Below are 14110 nucleotides of genomic sequence, written 5' to 3'. Positions count from 1 at the left end.
TTATTATCTTAATAATTAAAAATTCTCATTCAATTGAGAAAGCAATATGCAGTGATCTTGTACCTTCTAGTGGCACTATAAAGGAATATTAAATCCCATCAATCTAATTTCTATACAAATAATTATTTTGTCACAGTTTAATCAAGTTACTGACACCATGAAAAAATGATCTGTCAAAATATTCTATATTTCATCATAAAATGTATGATTTTAAAGATTTTTCATCTAAATCTAATTTTGATTTACATTTTCTTAATTTAAAATTTAGGGATTAAGAAGCTAAGATACAAACTGGATTATTGATGCTTATGTTTTAAATTAAAATATTCTTTAAATGTAATTTTACTTTTCAGATTACTGAATTGCAGATTAACCAAACTATATTACTCTAAACTACTTAACTGTATTTCTCTTCCCATTAATTGTAATTAATTTTCTTTTAATGTATTTGCTTGGTTGGTGTTAGAATTTATAGAATTTTATGATATTAATGTTTGCTACTATCAAAATTTGGTGTTCTCATAAAAACTGCATGAAAAATTTAAATAGCTGTTCCCATTTTATTAGTTAATCCTGTATAATTTAATAACATAAGTAGAATATCACACTATTTATAAGATTTAAAAATAAAACAGCATAGTGCAGATTAAGTCTAGAAACATCTAAAGATCTAAGCAATATCTAGTGTTTTCTATTTCTTCTTCTTATTGTTACAAATTTTCACCTCCTCCCCTCCTCCCATTTCTCTCTCTCTCTTCCCCACCCTCCCTCCACCTCCCTCTCCAGTCCAAAGAGCAGTCAGGGTTCCCTGCCCTGTGGGAAGTCCAAGGTCCTCCCCCTTCCATCCAGGTCTAGGAAGTTGAGGATCCAAACAGACTAGGTTCCCACAAAGCCAGTACATGGAGTAGAATCAAAACCAAGTGCTTTTGTCCTTGGCTTCTTAGTCAGCCCTCCATGTCAGTCACATTCAGTGAGCCCGGTTTGATCACATGCTCCATCAGTCCCAGTCCAGCAGGCCTTGGTGAGTTCCCATTAGATCGCCCCATTGTCACAGTGGATGGGCGCACCCCTCGCGGCCCTGACTTCCTTGCTCATGTTCTCTCTTCTTCTGCTCCTTATTTGGACCTTGGAAGCTCAGTCCAGTGCTCCAGTGTGGGTCTCTCTCTCTATCTCCATCCATCACCAGATGAAGGTTCTATGGTGATATGCAAGATATTCATCAGAGTGGCTATAGTATAGGGCCAATTCAGGCGCCCTCTCCTCTATAGACCACCATGCTTTATTAGAAAGTCATAGCCCCAATACAAATTTGTACTAGTTCTATTCATTTGCAGAAGACTTTTGAACATCATTTCTGTTACTCATAAACTGTATTAGACATCTTTTTGTCCTCAATACCAAACATATCATGGGCTGGGTGAGGCATGTATTATGTCATTTAATTGTCAGTAATACTCAAGTTATTTTTGCGTATTACTGACAATTCTTTGCTTTCTGTTACTCCAGTAATATGAAAATATGATCATACTGTATTTGGCTATAGGTTCTTGAGACTGCACTACTTTAATTTAGCTCTATATTCTCTCTTTCTTTAACTAATGTCTGTTTGTGTGTGTTTGGATCCTTGTAGGAGGAGGTCACTTGATGCTGGTTCATTTCCAGGCTGCCTAGACCCCTGAAATAATCACATAGAAACTGGTCGAAAAAATAAACAACAACAACAACAAAAGAGAAACTGTATTAATTAAATACTGCTTAGCACTAGCTTCATATTGGCTACCTCTTACATATTTATTTAACTCATTTCTATTTGCCTGTGTATTTGCATGTGGCTGTGGCTACCAGCTAAAGTTCTGGCGTCTGCATCCATCAGGGCTACATGGCTTCCCTGACTGCCTCCTTTCTTCGAGCATTCCATTTAGTTTTCCCCATCTACCTCTATTCTTTTGCCCTATCAAGCCAATCCAGTTTTCTTTATCAATTAACCAATCGTATTCACAGCATACAAAGGGAAATCCCACATCAGATCCACATTCCTTTCTTTCTTTTTCTTTCTACCACTGAGTTCATCCACTAAGGTAGTTTCCAATTCTAATTTTAGCATGTGCTCAGTGTTTTTCAAATTTATGAATTTTCTACATTTTAAAATAATTATTTCCCTTTTGTTATTTACTGAATCACTGATATGAGTATTTCCTTAAATATTTTTATCTACTTCTGTCATTTAATCATTTTTATATTTGTGTACCTTGACTGTATTTTTTTTTTGGTCCTAGTTATCATGATGACTAATTTGTATTGTTTTGTATTGTATTGTATTTACTTGTGTATTATGTTATAGACACCGAATTCCATAATATATGTATATAATTTCACACACATGTACAAACACATATCCTAGATTTCTTTTTTGTGTGTGTCTTCATGTTTTCTAGATGGTTTTTATTTGTTGTTTCTAATCATTTATCATAGATACATTAGTATTTACTCACTGTGACCCAGAGAGTAAATTTAGTTTAGCAGTAACACTAATTTTGTTTACTAATTTTTGAACTTATATGGTCTCCTCAGCTTTTTAATTATTCATTCAAAACATCACTTTTTGGTTTACTATGACATTGTTTATTCTCTATTTGTTTTTTGAGACAAGGGTTTCTGGTTGTCCTGGAACTAACTCTGTCCTCGAACCAGGCTGGCCTAGAACTCATAAAGGTCAGTCTGCCTCTGCCCCCCAGCCCTGGGATTAAACACATGTGATACCTCACCCGGCACTGTTTACTATCTTAAGAGAAATAGCCAGGTGGTGGTGGTGCAGGCCTTTAATCCCAGAACTTGGGAGGCAGAGGCAGGTGGATCTCTTTAAGTTTAAGGCAAGTCTAGTCAAAAAGAGATAGTTTCAGAATAGGCACCAAAGCTATTCAGAGAAACTGTTTCAAAAAACTCACATACATACATACATGCATACACACACATATAGTGTGTGTTTGCATGTATGTATGTATGTATGTAAAAATCCCTGGGTTTTGCATATGACAATAGCTTTTATTTAGAGTTCTCGTTATTAGTTCTTTGTATGATTAATATCCAGGTTATCATCTAATTCAAATTCAACAGAAAATTTGTTCTTATTAGTGATTATTACCAAATACTACTACTACTACTATTACTACTAACTTATATCTTAAAATATTAACTCTCTTAAGGATTTGATGATAATCACTTAGCAGTTTATTTGTGAATTATACAGGTGATCATGTTTAATGACAATGAATGAGTTGTCACATGTTTAGTAATCCCACACCATTTCTCTAGTGAAATATCTGCCAATATTTCCATAAGTGATATTAATTTGGAATGCTGGCTATTAGCTTTTTGTATATTTTAGAAATAGTTCTTTATCAAAATTATACTTTAAACATATTTCTGCTAGTTAAGAGCTTAAAAATATTTATATGAAGAAGTAGCAGAGCTATTTTTTTTTTTACCAAGAGTGTGTATATAGTACAATGTTTTAGGAACGTTCCTAAAACAATGTTACAAACACTATTTCCCTCATTCTTCTATAATTATTATGTGTATATTTGTTTTTTCTTATCCTTAAACATAATTTTACTTTTTATTTATTTATTTGTTTGTTTTTCTATTCAAATATTTACACTATCTCCCCTCCTCCCAATCCCCTCCCGCTCCCCCACACCCCCTCCTCCCTCTTCCACCCTGCTTGAGAGAGGGCAGGGAACCCTGCCCTGTGGGAGGTCCAAGGCCCTACTCCCTACATCCAGGCCTAGGGAGCTGTGCATACATATGGACTAGGGTCCCAGAAAACCAGAACATGCGGTAAGAACAAGTCCCAATGGCTTCTCAGTCAGCCCCCATTGTCAGCTACAATCAGAGAGTCCGGTTTGATCACATGCTCATTCAGACCCTGTCCAGCTGGATTTGGTGAGCTCCCATTAGAACAGGTACCCTGCCTCAGTTGGTGGACCAACCCCTCGCAGTCCTTACTTCTTTGCTCATCTTCTCCCTCCTTCTGCCTTTCAACTGGACCTTAGGAGCTCAGTCCTTTCCTCTGATGAGGGTCTCTGTCTCTATCTTCATCAGTCGCCCGATGAAGATTCAATGGTGATATTCTAGATAATCATCAGCGTGGTAGTGGGGCAAGGACCGTTCAGGTACCCTCTCCTATGCTGTCCAAGGACCTAGCTGGGGACATCCCCGTGGACACCTGGGATCCCCTCTAGAGCCAAGTCTCTTGTCAAACCTAAAATGGATCCCTTAATGTAGGTATCTTCTTCCCTGCTCCTATATCCGCCCTTCCTCCATCTCCACCCTCCCACTCCCCCAAACTGTTGCCAGTCCTTCCCTTCTCCCTTCCCTCTCCCCCTCTCCCCTTTTCCCCAACCTCAGCACCACCATGCTCACAACTTTTGCCCTGAAATCTAAAACATTTCTTTAAATGTAATTTTATTTTTCATTGAAGTTGTGATTTTCAATTCTATACATATCCACAGGCAATATTTAGAATACAGTATGGAAGGTTTAGTGGACATGAATATGCAGGTATCAGTTTAGACTGGAGAAGCTAGACACTATTAACTGACTGCGTTCTTTGAACACCTGATTTGAAGCTAAGAAGCAACTTACAAGGGCTGGAGAGATGGCTCAGAAGTTAAGAATACTGGCTGGTCTTCCAGAGGTCCTGAGTTCAATTCCCAGCAACCACATGATGGCTCATAACCATCTATAATGAGGTTCTGGTGCCCTCTTCTGGCATAGAGGAGTACATGCAGGAAGAACATTGTATACATATTATTTATTTATTAAATAAATCTTAAAAAGAAAAAGAAAAAAAAGAAGCAATTTACAAGCTTGCTCCTCTAAAGTGGGATACGATCTCATTTCTCCATGGAGGTACAGGCATCAATGAAGCAGGATTTAAGGGTTTTCAGTACCTCTCCATTGCTGCATAATAGGAATAGATCTCAGCTTTACACTGGGCACCAATGATATGGAGGAAGGCTAGGAACTGAGTTTGTGGCAATTTTCCAATGCTTCTTCTTATTGTTGCAGGTAGGAAGTGAATGTTCTGTTACTTGCAGTTTCCCATTGGTAACTGAGTAGAGAAACAGCCCTGATGGGTGTCTCCTAATAGTTGCTTTATTAGTCTGTGACTTCTTGTGGGGTGAGGCTCAGCTTCTCACTAGGGCCTGATTAAGGTAGCAAAAGCATGTAGAATACTGTCTGGCACGTCTCCTATGAGTACGTTCATACGTAAGTACTATAAAATATAGTTTAAAACTAAACATTCTAATGTACATCTGACTGCTACACCAGGAAAGTTTCCTTGCAAACAAAATTAAGCACACTTGCTAGTGTTGTGCAAAAAGATAATGATTAGAGACATTGGTAACTCTGTCCATGAAATTGGGCACCTGTCTCTTTATGCTACATAGACCAGGAGAGTTATACTACCAAGGAAATTTTGACATTGCATCTCATGTTTTACCTTCCCAATCTATATTCTGTAATATAGTAGGGCATCTTGTAGGTGATTCTGTTACATTTCTCTGTAAAAATGGATTTTCAGCTGTAAGTTTGCTAGTCAACTGACATCAAAAGAAAAGTCATCCTTCTGTATCTAATCTTATTATAGGAATCCTTTTCAAGTAATGGCCTTTCCTAGTTGGGAAGGAGAGAGTACATAGGAAATAGTTACCGTAACACATGCATATTATATATCTGCAGCTTTACAGACTGTAGGCAAGGTTCACACACCGCAAAACAGCTTCTAACTATTGAGTCTATCCATGTAAGTAGCCAGACAGAAAATGGAAATTCATTTGTATAAAAACCCAGATGTGGGCTCTGCCCAAAGAAAGTTATTGTTTTCAAAATTCACAAAGAGTCAATGCCAGCAACACTTTGATTTACACATTATTTAGGATTAATATGAATCTCACAGACCACTGTCTTTCAGAAATTTAATAAATTTGGGAATAATAATAATAATAATGGAAGGACTGCTGTAGTCACATTATATAAAACATGGGGGTGGCAATGAAATATAATATCCCCTTTCTACCCCATATTCTTGTCTCTATTCCTGGAAGGAGCTGTTTGCATGAGGGGAAGAATGAAATCCAACTCTACTATCCATCCCCAAGAACACTAACAGGTAAAAGAATTACAATTCTACTTCTAGATTCTGAAAGGTGGGTGGAGGGTTGTCGATCTTTTCAGTATTCAAACCTATTGATACATATGAAAACGTAAATCCTAGTCTGTGGATAACTATTGATTTTATAATGTTTCTTGGTTCATTGACTACAGGGAACATCCATATGCGGGGGGGGGGGGGCAGTGATGCTCATATGTGTGCATATGAATGTATTTCTTTGGCTTTCGTGGTTCCGGATCATGGCTATTGCTGCATGTGCTGCAGCTTATGTTAAGGGGATAAGAGAAGATTGAGCACTCAACCTAATGTTTTCTTCATTGTGTAGATACTGACACTCTCCTGGCAACCAAATTAGGGAACTGCCTGTCTTCTTTACATGCTATGATGGTTAATTTTATGTGCCAACCTAAATGAGCTGTCACCATCACAGGAAGTTGTTTAAATATTATTTAAATCTGTCTGTGAGCATGTTTCTGGACAAGATTGACATCTTCAGTGAAATAGATTGCCGCTCTGTAACATGGGGCATTTGTGTTTTGTTTAATAGAAATAGCAAAGTCTTAACCAGAGGGAGAACCATATTGGTTGTAAAGTAAATTGCTTTGAGGTTTCCACAACTTCTATCTTTTGTTAATGAATTAAAATATAATAATGTGAGCGTTATATGGGAAAATAGTTATTCAGTAGTGCTAATAAATCATGGTTATGAACCATTATAAACAATGAAATGTATAGTAAGTAAAATTTTACATGGATAAGAGACTATGTTTTTAAGACCTTTTTTATTTTGTTGATTTTAACGGCATATTATTATGCTTCTTGAGTATTATCTCTGAGTCACTACCAAAGCCACCTACAGTATAAGACATTCTAATATAAGAATAGCAAGGTTGTTAACTCATTTGATGAACCTAAGCCTCAGTTTCTTAAATGATTCAAATAATTTAAATTAGTGAAATGTTTTTAGTTTATTCTAAATTTTATTGATTTTCTAAAATATAAATCACTTTTTGTTCTAATTTAATAAAATGGCAACAGAATATGAACGAATAAATTTGTTCTAATTTAATAAAATGGCAACAGAATATGAATGAATAAATTTATAAATTAAAGTGATATGTGAAAAGAGATCTTATGTTCTCATTAGATACAACATGGTTTTAAAATTATTCACTTGGAAAACCTGCATGGGACCAAATGAGGCCCTCTGCATCTGTGACAGTTGTGTGGTTTGCTCTATTTCTGGCAGGTGATTTGGCTTTTTGGTAGCCCATTCCCTATTGTGGGATGCCTTGCACAGTCTTGAGGCAGGGGGGAAGGGCTTGGTTCTGCCTCAACTTGATGTGTCAGGCTTTGTTTACTACTCATGGGAAGGCTTAAACTTTCTGATGAGTGCATGGGGCTTGAGTTGTGGGGGAGGTTCGGGAGACTGGGAGGAGGTGATGGAGAAATAACTGTGGTTGGCATGTAGAAGGAACAAATAACTTAAAATAAAAAATAAAGTTATTTATTTAATTTTTGTATTATTATATTTAACTATTTGAAATATGTTATTGAGTGAATTTTGTGGTTGATGTCGTTATTATGAAGATACAATAATGAAGCTTGAGAGTAAATGCAAAAATAATAATAAAAAAGTCTAGTAGTTTTCCACATTCATGTTATTAGCAGTGAGAGTGATAGCGAGTGTATTAATGACACAGAGGTCAGGAAAAGAAGATAAAACATCCAGCTGAAGAATTCTTTAAGAAGTTTCATTGCAAAGTTGATTTCACTGAAATCCACAGTATGCCCACAGGAATAGTTAGGATTTCAGGGCCGCTGGTCAAAAGTTTTAAAACTTATTATAGTTCAATAATGAAATACAGACTTTCGTGGGAAAAGCAACAATTTCCAGACTCTTAAAAGGGAATGCTTACCAGTTATATAAAACTAGAACTGAACCTTATTTACAAATACAACAATATGGTTCTCAGACTCAATATCAAAATCTATCAAGACTGAAAAGTCTAAAATGTCATTTATGAGCTATTCCCAAAAGGTTCCTTTTTATCCCAATCATATTTGGACTGAGCTTTTCTGTGGTAGAAAAGTAACATTTGCAGAATATACTAGGTGATATTTGCAATATGCCTTTGTTGAAATCCCAAATCATATTTGTAAAGAAAGGTTCAACACAAATCATTTTCAATCCCTTTGTTGATACACACTATATGATCTTCATAACTATTCCTATTTTCCACTATGGGAGGTATATTTTTCTTTCAAATTTAGTTTAGCAAAAAGAAAGGAAAATAGTATTTTTAATATAGTAAAAACACAGGATTTCAAGGCAATTTTTACATCACTTAATGCATGCTACTGGATTGGTTTTCTATAAGCACTTTTTAAAATGAACTCAGGATAGTGTTCACGGATTGGATGAAAGACAAGATATTAGGATAAGGAGCCTGTGTTTACATAAATCATGATGGTTTGTTCTCTGAAAGATATATTACAATAAGAATAAATTTAAAATAGGTGCTGAAAGTGGTATGTATTTGATATTTTAAGAACTAGTATGAACTTGCTCTTTTCTTCTTCAACGTCCTGACCTCAGAGTTGATCATACACACCTGAAGGCTTTCAAAGCATGGGAGGTACACTTTGTAGGGATGCAAGAGGGTGCTCCAGATACAATCCACAAATGACTAATTTTTAAAGTAGTATCAATTTTGCTTTAAAAAAAGATATATAATTTTGATGTATTTCAAGCTTTGTGTCTTTGTTTACTTTCTGGTGCTGTGGTAAACACTGATCAAGAGCAACATGGGAGGAAAGTGTTTATATAAGTTTGTTTAGTTCATTTCCACATCACAGGTCATCATCAAAAGAAACTAAGGGAGAAACTCAATGCAGGACTTTGAAACAGAAGCTAATAGAGGCTTGTTCCCTGTGACATGCTCAGTTTGCTTTTTAAAGCATTCAGGACCACCTACCCAGAGGTGGTACCACTCACAGTAAGCTGAGTTCTCTCACATCAATCTTTAATTAGACATGCTCACTGAACTGATGATAATGGTGATTCTTAAACTAGGGGCCTTCTTTTCAGTTGCCTATACAGCTTTTGTCCAGTTGATGAAAATTATCCAGCAAACTGTTAGTATGAATAGTCTGGGGATAATTTTTTTATTGGATACTCAATGTAAACCTTTTAAAGAGATGAAATTAAGGTCTCTTATTCAGTGATCAACTTAATCATTGGTAGTTGTCAAAGTAATTGCCTACCATTTGTAAAATAAAATTAAGCAACAATTTCCATTTTCTAGCACACAAAACAAAAATAAATCAAAAATTTAAGCAAAGCAAGACTATTAAACAAATCATTGTTGAGTAATAAGATTGTGAAAGTATGACAGTTTCCTTCATGCAAATGATTTCATCATTTATAACTGTTATATTGAAATAAAGTAATCATAAATTCAAGGAGGTAACTATCTCAGTTTCCTTGATAAATTTACTAACAGATATCCTTATTAACAAAGGAACATTAATTAATCAGTAATAAAAATATTAAAAAATTAAGTCATTAAATATTAACACTATTCTTCATTAAAACATGTTGCATCCATATAGCTATAAAACATATACTTAAAGGAATCAACCCCTTTCTATAATGTGTTAATAAATATTCTGAAAGTCCACAGTTTGCCAATCACAAGGTACTTTATATCTCTAATTAATCTCATAATTATTATGTAATGATAAATTGTAATTAATATCATTGTGAATCATATATACATAGTTTTAATAACCAATAAAATAAATTTTCATAAATTGATAACTCCAAGGAGCTATAACCTTGCTGATAGCAATATACTATCTTTGTGTCTGTTCATGTCATGACTAAATGCCTTCTTCAAAATGTGCTTCAAGATTCCCTGTTTCCATTTGAATATTTTAGTCTTGTTTACTATTCTTCATTTATACTTCATATGATTAAATATTTGATTTATTCCCTTTATATGATAATATTCTATGAAATACATATGAAGCTACCTTTTTTTTATTCTGAAGCTGTGATCTATTTGCTATTTATGTTTTTATTATGTGTTTTGGTAAATGCATTCATTAATTTTGTTTATAATATGTAACTTGGTTTATCTTATTCAATTGTTTCAAATACTTTATCCAAGATCATTACACCAATCTATACTTATAACATATTGCAAAAGTAAAGTGCTTGTACTCACATTCTGATAGTGTTGTCATTGTCATAGTTAACACTATTAAATATTTACTATATGCTCTTAATTTTATTATTATACTTATTTAATCTTTTGTAAGAAATTCACATATACATATTATATATTGACACATATTAATATCTGATAAGGAACAAAGGTCTTTTATCCTGTCACTTGTATTTAATGAAAATATAGGTGGGGCAACCAGTCAGAAAGTAGAGGCAGGGCAAGAAGAATAGGAGAATTCTGAGAAGAGAAAAGAGTCAGTCTGAAATTGTCACCCAGACATAGAGGACACAGATGAGAATGCCTTGCTGATAAAGGGTACCAAGCCACACAGCTAACACAGACAAGCATCATGGGTTAAGATATCAGAATTAATTAATAAGAATCCTGAGCTAATAGACCAACCAGTTTATGATTAATGTAGACCTTTGTGTATTTCTTTGGGATTGAATGACTGTTGGACCTTGTGGGACAGAAATCTCAGTCAAAAAATATATTTAATATATATGTTTTTTTCTTCTCAGTCTACTTAGTGTTGTTGTTATGTATATGAGTTTAGTACTTGCCAGTTGGGATTGGATAATTTATCAGAAGAGTCATGAGATTGATTGCTTGCATATGAAAAGTCCTCAAAAGTTTCAAAGTACCTCTTCATCTAAGAGTTGAGCCTGAGACATCTAGTCACATTGATACGTAAAATGATATTGTCATTTTTCAAGTCTTATTTAGGCAATCTTTCTTTTGAGATTTCATGGGAGTAATATGAATGTCATATCTTGAAGATTCAATCTTGCAACAGACTTCCTGGTCTCAGAATCTTACAATCTTTCTTACCCAGTTTTGTGATGTTCCCTGAGCCTTAGTTGTAGGGGTTATGTTGTGGATGAATCAGTTGAAGATAGCATCATGAGGTTAATTATTCTTACATTTTGATCAGTTGTTGATTTCTGGGATGGTCACCTTTTGTTGAAAAAACAAGATTCTTTGACTTAGAGGGAAATGTTCACTTTTCTGTGGATACGATGACAGGTCTTTTATGAAAGTGGCAGCAATAGGTTCTCCTTTAGGGTCCATGGTTTCACCAGTCACAGGTAATTGGCAAAGGTGACATTAACAGGCATGAATTCTCTCTTATTTAGTGGGCCTTCAGTTCAACTAGAAAACGATTGGTCTATCACATCTTTGGAACATCTTGTCATGCTAATTATTGCTAGAAGTCATAGGCTTCACACCCTAAGGTAGGATTATTACTTGCTTTTCTCCCTTGGCAACTTGCACAGCATCTTTGCATACTATTGGTGCTAGTCCTTAGAAGGGAGGCTTCCTTCATAATTCTTCTAAATCCTTTGTCAAAAGTATGTGGTATGATGATGTGGTAAAATTATTCACTTTCCAAGAAAGCTATGGTGTCTACAATTAGTATTTCAACAATCTTTTTCATATTCATTTCTTGATTATATATCAAGTTGTTCATCGTGATGCTGAAATAAACATAATCTTCACCCAAATAATCTATGTTTATGTGTTGAATTTCATAGCTTTGTTTGTCATTATTGAAGTATCTGGTATATTTTTACAATGTGTGAACGGTTACCCTAACTAAATCATCTCTATCTGACTGTGCTTCTTATATTTCATTTATCATTTGTGTATGACTCTGCCATTTGCTTTATGTGCTTAATCTCATTAACCTTATTTAAAACAAATTTTTGAATATTTTTCTTTGTTTAAATTTTTTAATTGAAAGCTTAATTATTTTGAATCTTAATTATTGAAACCATTTGGAGTCTGGGAAGATTTACTTGTTTTCTTTTTTTTTCAAATCTGCTAAAATGTTAATTTGTGTGAAGGGAAAGGCAAAAGCAATTGATGATCTTCTGTTAGATGAAATCTAACATTTCTACAAGTAAAGATGAATACTCCCCATGACTTATGCTAAGCTGAAGAGGTTTGGTGTTACACAATAGTCCATGTTTGGGTGCCAGTATGGAGAAAGTAAGAGAACAAGAAATGTTTTATACTTTTTATTTAGAACTTACTCATTTTTTTAACTTACTTATAAGAAAGTACTTAGGACTTTAGTTGAAGTGACATTATGCCAAGCCATGGTCATTGCTGTGCTTTGTCCTCTGTGTAATTTATCATTCGTAAGTAATAACAAAACAAGTAAGTTTACTTGTTTTGAAAATTTGGGAGCATGAAGGTAGAATAATTCATAAAGTTAAATTGCATGATCATGTGTATGTTCACATTTCTTTTGTTTTTTTATATTTTGAAGTCGAAGAAAAATACACAAAGTTCGCTTCTAAATTTCTAAGTTTATTGTCATTTTAGGCATTAAATTTTCATGTCTTAAAAGATTCAATGTGAATTCCTTGATATCTCATTTCACATGACCTAATGCCTTTTCAATACTAGTTAGACACAAAACCATGACTGCATTACTTCAATTCAGAAATAAGTGTGACATGAATGAGAAGTCATACATTGGTGTTCAATCCCCCACCATGGTATGCAGTCTATGATTCTTTTCCCACTGCACTCTATGGTTCACATCTCTACTAGAATGTTTGAACTGTTGTTTTACTCTTCTTTTTTATGTAAACACAATGGTGAGTTTGGAGTCCTGCTTTTCCAAAGTTTCCAATCTTACTTATAACGATGTGTGTTACTCATCAATCCCATACCAAAAAAAAAAAAAAGGACTAGGAATAATACCAATACTGAAATTTGTTTGTAAATTTTGTGGAACACTTAACATGTCATGAGCTCTCTTTACAGAGTAAAACACCAGACATCGTGATAGCCAACTAACAAGATCATCTCCCAATCCTTCTACTCCAAAAGTTGCTAGTAAAACACCAAACATCGTGAGAGCCAACCAACATGATCATCTCCTGATCCTCCTATTCCCAAAGCTGCTAGTTGCTACCTGTCATCTTAGGGATGGAAGTTAGCTGCTCATAAAATCTTATCTTAATGAGGAAGGCCTGTGCTAGTGACAAATGATCATTATGGCCAGACTTAGTGGAGAAAAAAAATGTCTTGACATGATGAAGTACTCCAATCGATTTCAGCATCTCTTTTGTTGTCAAAAACCTATTAACCTGTGGAGAACTGTGGCCTTAGAGGCTAAAGAGTCAGCATTTTTGACCGAGGAAGACCCATATTTTTGTTTGGCATCTACACTCAAATTAAAAACCTTAGAAGTACTTTTTCTTTCCCATTTCATCAATAACATTCTTTTATGCCCATCCTCTTTGATTGACCATCCTGAAGTAAAATAGTTTTTAGATAGTTCAATGTACTCTGTGTGGAATTTTTCTGCATTTGAGATACTTTCTAGAATATTACATTCTTAGAATGGTGCTACCTCTCACTGTTTTTGAGAGCAGCATTTGTCTGAGTATAAGCATAGATATTTGTAAAGCAGTTTGTTGGTATAGTAGTATAGTTAAAGATCAATAATAAGTTTCCCATATGCACCTATAACCTCTCCAGGCTTTATTGGTTAGCCTTTTATAAGCACAGTATTGGACATGGGTTCTTCCAAATGAAAGGGTACCTCAGATACAATCACAGGGAAATTTTTATCCTTACCAAAATCAAGCCACTGTTATACAGGTGGATATATCTCACCTGTAAACTTCTTTTTCTCTTTTATAATTTTCATAGCTAGGAAAATCACATAAAGCCTTTC

This window comes from Microtus pennsylvanicus, chromosome 12, assembly GCF_037038515.1.
Source record: "Microtus pennsylvanicus isolate mMicPen1 chromosome 12, mMicPen1.hap1, whole genome shotgun sequence".
NCBI lineage: Eukaryota > Metazoa > Chordata > Mammalia > Rodentia > Cricetidae > Microtus > Microtus pennsylvanicus.
Note: the sequence above shows the minus strand (reverse complement) of the source record.